The following is a 6,000-nucleotide window of genomic DNA, read 5'->3' as shown; positions in this document are numbered from 1 at the left end:
AAAGTAAATATTAAATGTGACAAGTAAATTGTGAGTGTTTGATTGGAATTCACTGTAAGAGTTTATAGCAGTGGAGTGATAAAATGAAAGAAGATTCAAAGAGAATCCTTTGGGCTGCTTCAAGATAACACATTGTTGGAGGGCAGAGTAAAACTGTAGAGACTTGGCAGGAGGCCATTGCAGTAAGCCAGGAAGGAAATCAGGGTAGGAAATCATCAAAATTGTGGTATATTTTGAACATAAAGGCAACAGGATTTGTTAAAAAGATGAATAAGAAATATGAGAACATGAAAGGGAAAGCAAAATGCTGTGATTTTTTTGTCTGAGCATTTATATTGAAGGTGGTACCATTTAATGATGTGTGGGACACTTTTTATATTATGGAAATCTTAAAATTTTGTCTTATATATACCAACTTGAAATCCAACTGCATTTGGCAAAAAATGAAGATATTTATGCAAAATTTAAAATATGGTAGAGACAGGGGATTGAGAGACAAAACTGAACTGACTCAGTATTTATTGATCAAGACAATCAGTAATATGCAACTAAAGACACTCAGAAAGAAGTCTAGTGGTTCTGTGACAATCTGGGCAGTGACCTATTCATAGTTTGATCAACTTACAAGAGTTATGTAAATTAGTTTAAATGGGTCTCAAATATTACACCTTTGCAACTTTATAACTTTTGTTTTTATGGAATATTCCCAACTCTTCTTGTTCAATCACTTTTCCCTAAAAACTCAGCTAAGGCATTGCTTCCTCCAGGAAGCCTTATCTGGTTCCAGCTTGAATGATATATTCCTACACTGTTATCCTTAGCCTTGTGTCATTATTCTTGTAATGCACTTATTACACTGGCCTGGAATTATGTGATCCCTCAATATATGTCATGTTACAAAGGGGAGAGAACTGAGCCTCATCAACTTCATAATCACAATGACTATGACACATTGGATTCAAACAAATTCTTCATATTCATTGTTTTAATTAAATTGATAAAAGATAAAACTTATAATTCATTTTAAAGCTCCCCTCCCTTGTTTTATAGATAAACTGCATGTAATATGTGAAGTCATCCTCTTTACAGACTAGATGAAGCAAAAGAGGAATATAACTTGTTTCATCCTCTTGGGGTTCACACAGAATCCAAAAAAACAAAATGTCTTTTCATTATGTGCTTGTTCTTCTATATTGTTACTGTGGTGGGAAACCTGCTCATTATTATGACTATAACTCTCAGCAAGACCATGAAATCACCAATGTACTTTTTTCTTGCTACTTTTTCATTTATGGATGTCACTTATTCCTCTTCATCTAGCCCGAGATTAATTTCAGACTTGCTCTTTGGGGAAAATACGATATCCTTTGAAACTTGCATGACTCAGCACTTTATAGAACACTCTTTTCAGTGGATCAAAAGTCTTCCTTCTGTTGGTAATGGGCTATGACCACTACGTGGCCATCTGTAAGCCCTTGCAATTTTTGGTTATCATGAGGCAAAAGGTGCATGTTGCACTACTGTTGCTGTCCTGTGTTGGAGGTTTTCTGCACTCAGTATTTCAATTAAACACTATTTATGGACTCCCATTCTGTGGCCCCAATGTCACTGATCATTTTGTGTGTGATATGTATCCCTTATTGGAACTCATTGGCACTGACACTTATTTCATTGGCCTTACAGTGGTGGCCAATGGGGGACTGATCTGCTCTATTGTTTTTCTGTACTTACTCATCTCCGATGGAGTCATCTTGCACTCTCTAAAGAACCTGAGTCACAAAGGGAGGCATAAAGCCCTCCAGACCTGTGGTTCCCACCTCACTGTGGGTGTCTGCTTCTTTGTTCCCTATGTTTTCATATATGTAAGACCTGCCAAGACCTTTCTCATTGACAAATCATTGAGTGTGTTTTTTACAGTCATAACCCCTATGTTAAACCCATTAATCTATATAGTCTAAGAAACTCTAAGATGACTAATGCTACGAAGAACCTCTGGAGAAAATAAAGGCAGATCAGGTATTAAAAGTAAGTGCATTTTCTCTCATGAAGAAATTAATTTAACATAAGGGTATATTTCTTTGGAATGTAAAAGTCTTCATAAATCTGATGCAAACTTTCCTTTCTTTGAAGGATTTATGATAATAAAATTAAGGAATAAACTGTATGTTCATAAACAACTATAGTTTTTTTTTCTGCTAGAATGTAAACTCTGTAATGTTTGTCACTTCACCTGGAGAGGTGGAATGCATTTACAGTAGGGAGTCAATAAATAACATATAATGTAATAGTCAATGAAATGTTTATACAGTTACACTAATTTTTTAAAATTTATTCATTTATTTATTTATTTTGATTTTTTTTAGAGCCACACCCATGGCATATGGAGGTTCCAAGGCATATAGGTCTAATCTGGGCTACAGCTGCCAGCCTACACCACAGCTCATGGCAACACCAGATCCTTAACCCACTGAGTGAGGCCAACCTCATGGTTCCTACTCAGATTTGTTTCCTCTGTGCCAGCACAGGAACTCCTGGTTACGCTAATTTTTAATAAATGTCTGAAGTTAGTTTCATTGCTTTCTCATTCTTAATTTAGTTTTTGGTCAGCATCTCAACCTTTATCTTCTTTTTTTTATTGTACTAGATAAAATAGTTAATGATATCTGGACCATCCTCTTTATTCAATTTCATTTGCTTCACAGATGAAATTTTTAGTGTGATATATAATTTTTAATTCAAGATTGAAAATATTATGGATAATAATAAATTTTAAAATTGGAATGCAAGCAGAAGTAAAGAGAGTAGAATAAACCTCATACATATCCCAAACTATTATCTCCCGGGATTTCCAGACTCAATCACTATGTTTCTGATATTAACTCATAATTTGCAAGTACAAGCATGTTTTCATTTGTTCATGTGTTTATGTCTCTGTGTAAACATTGTACATTGCTCTGCTTAGCTTTCTGAAAATCTTTACATACTAGTGTATATATACCTAATTAATTCTCAGTTTCCTCCTACTGCTTTACTTCTTTATAAGGATACACTAAATTGTGCCCACTTTGGCAGCACATATACTAAAATTAGAATGATACAGAGATTAGCATGGCCCCTGTACAAGGATGACACAAATTCATGAAGCATTCCATATTTTAAAAAATACACTAAAACTGATATAACTGTAATAAGAAAGATCAAACATAATTCCATACTGGATCTGTTTCTTCAATTTTGTATGCTATTGCTTTTCTACAAATTAATCACTAAATGGAAGTTGTCTATAGCTTAAAATAAACATAACGCATGCCCCATCTCCAGGAATGCTGCCTCTGGTGCCTGAGTATTAAGTTAAAATACTTTAGTTTAGCACCAGGAAACATCCTGCCAGGCCAGCTGTGAATGGCTGCAGGAAAAAAGAAATTAACACATGCCCACTGGAATCTGGCCAGAACAAGAAAATATTTGCAACAACTTATTCCTTTTCCTTCACTATCTCACCTCTCCCCCCGTTTTTTTCCCTTGTAAAGAAACTAGCATCCAAACCCAGGCAAGTTGTTTCTCTGGGACACTGATACACCATATCCTCAGTCTGCTGGCTTTCCAAATAAAGTGTCTATTTCTAGATACAACTTGTCTTTCAGTTTACTGCCTGAGATGGGGCAAGCAATATGAACTTGAACTCAGTAACAAAAAAAAAGTTGTTTTTATTTTAATCTTAAATTTTCATTCATTTTAAACTTCATTGTCTCAGTTTTCCTTTGTTGGTGTGCATTTTATATATTTTATATTTCAATGTACATTTTTGAGAAATTGACGGCAAGTTTTAGTATACTATAATGGAAAAGAACATTGCTTTTTAAGGAAGATAGTTCTGAGATCAAATCTTAGCTAAGCTACTAATAATGTAAACTGGCAAAACATGACAACCTTAAATTTTGGTAAATGTAGAATGATGGACATATTTGCAAGATCAATTAAATAGTCTATATAAGCTCTTAGACAAATAAATTGCTTATTAATATTAATTATTGTGAACATTTTATTACTAGATTCTTTTAAATGTAATAAAACTACTCACCTGGCCAACAGTGTTAATCTAAAATAGATACTAGTGTGTATAAATATAAGTAAATATAAAATATATTAATTAATTAATTAATCTATCTATCTTTAGGAAGGATTACTATTTTTTTGTCTTTTTAGGGCTGCACCTATAGAATAAAGAAGTTCCCAGTCTAGGGGTTGAATCAGAGCTACAGCTGCCAGCTCACACTACAGCCACAGCAATGCCAGATCCTTAACCCACAGAGTGAGGCCAAGGCTTGAACCTGAGTCCTCATAGATACTAGTCAGTTTTGTTACTGCTCAGCCATGATGGGAACTCCAGGTATAATTATGTATAATTTCTCTTTGCCAGATGAGAAGAACACTGAAGTTCACTGGCCTCTTAAGTATTATTGCTATTGGACTAATTCCTTATCTTCTTGACAAAACTTGGATCTCTATTTTTTGTTCTCTGCTCCACATTATCTCTGTACTTCCAAAAACTTGATGTATTATAGCTGTGAGTCTAAATTCCCTGACAAAAACACTCCCAGGGGTCAAAAATCATTTTTCTGTGAACACTGGTTCTCTACAGCATGCAAGAAGTGCATGTAAAGACTCAAAATATAGGAAGTTATTCAGAAGGAGTATAGAGTATGTGTTTTGTTCAACATCAATTATCCTGACAGTAGAAGAAAACATGGCCCAGAATAAATGCTTCATCAGTATTTACTTAATGAACAACCATCATCTCTACTTAACCCTATTAGTGGTAATTGCTTTTGTAAAAAAAAAAAAAAAAAAAAAAAAAGGCCCTTGTTAACCATAATGCTTCTGACATGGTTGGCATTGCATTCTTGGTTATAAATTGAAAAGCAGGATTTTATGTCTGATACATGTGAAGATTCTCATCTGAAGATATTGAATCATGTCTATCCAGTTAAAGTAGGAAGGACTTAGTGTATTCAATTAACTGGCTTGAAGAATCTTTGGAGATTTGGGGTCACAGATTCTAATTTGAGCTACAATTAACAAGTTGCAGAAGCACACCTGACAGGTCAGTTTTGCTTAAGGGGATGCTGTTCTGTTGATGCCAATCATGTCACCACTGGCTAAACTGCAAAGGTGTCACCACATTCCTAATCCCAGAAGCACTCAGAGTCTCAGAACTACTTGCTTCCAATAACTAATATTCATGCAAAAATTTGCACAAATCCTCCTGGTTGCTGGAACCCATATAAATATGTCTCCATCCAATTACTTAAGGGGGTGGGGAATGTAGCACTTTGGCCTTTAAATTGCAAAAAATGGATTCACATTTTGGAAACTCATGGCATAGGCATATTATATTTATGAGTATTTTGCCTAGTCACACACTCCCAATGTTCACTAGAGTTGGGATTAGAATCTTATAATATGGGTTTAATTTATCTCATAGAGAGTTGTTTATTCCTACAGAATTTTAGAATGTCCATGTTTCTACCTTGCAAGCAGGAAGAGAAGGAGAAACAAAAGACCAGGAGGCTTCTGGCTAGAGTGAAGTCATGGATACAAAAGAGAGTTATTCATATATTTACAGTTTTTTTATGGAATACATACTGCTTAATAATTGTGGCTAGTGATAAAGTAGAAATAAAAATAGAACAGTTCTTCGTCTTCTGGCACTACCAGAGTTCAGAAAAAGATTTGGAAGCACTTCTCAAGGAGCTCTTTTACCTTAATTGTAAGGTATCAGACAGATGCTATCCTTAACTAAAAAAGAAAAAAAGAAAAAAAATGCTTGTTTTGCATTACTCACTCTAATTTAAAGGAGCATTAAGTGAAAGTCAGGTGGCGAAGAATGACATTCCATGCAAAAGAAAAGCTGCGGTAGCAATGCTCTGATCATGTAGACTTTAAAACAAAGGTGGCTACAAGAGACAAAATAGGTAATTATATAATGATTAAAGGATC

The 6,000-nt window shown here is 34.6% G+C and overlaps 1 non-coding gene and 1 pseudogene across 1 annotated transcript; both read left to right on the top strand.

Moving 5' to 3' along the window:
- The first annotated feature begins 1,237 nt into the window (after nucleotides 1-1,237).
- On the top strand, nucleotides 1,238-2,005 carry LOC110258527 (olfactory receptor 4A47-like; annotated as a pseudogene).
- A 1,051-nt stretch (nucleotides 2,006-3,056) lies between these two features.
- Nucleotides 3,057-3,158, top strand: LOC146399421 (U6 spliceosomal RNA). The gene has a single exon (XR_014818481.1). It is a non-coding gene; the product is annotated as a U6 spliceosomal RNA (small nuclear RNA).
- The last annotated feature ends 2,842 nt before the right edge of the window (nucleotides 3,159-6,000 follow it).

Source organism: Sus scrofa, chromosome 10 (genome assembly GCF_054392235.1).
Source record: "Sus scrofa isolate SSC_HxYL_T2T_F1_AM1 chromosome 10, Sscrofa_HxYL_maternal_Yorkshire_Landrace_v2.0, whole genome shotgun sequence".
Taxonomy (NCBI): Eukaryota; Metazoa; Chordata; class Mammalia; order Artiodactyla; family Suidae; genus Sus; species Sus scrofa.
The sequence above is the reverse complement of the archived record's forward strand: the minus strand, read 5'-3'. Positions and strand labels throughout refer to the sequence as shown.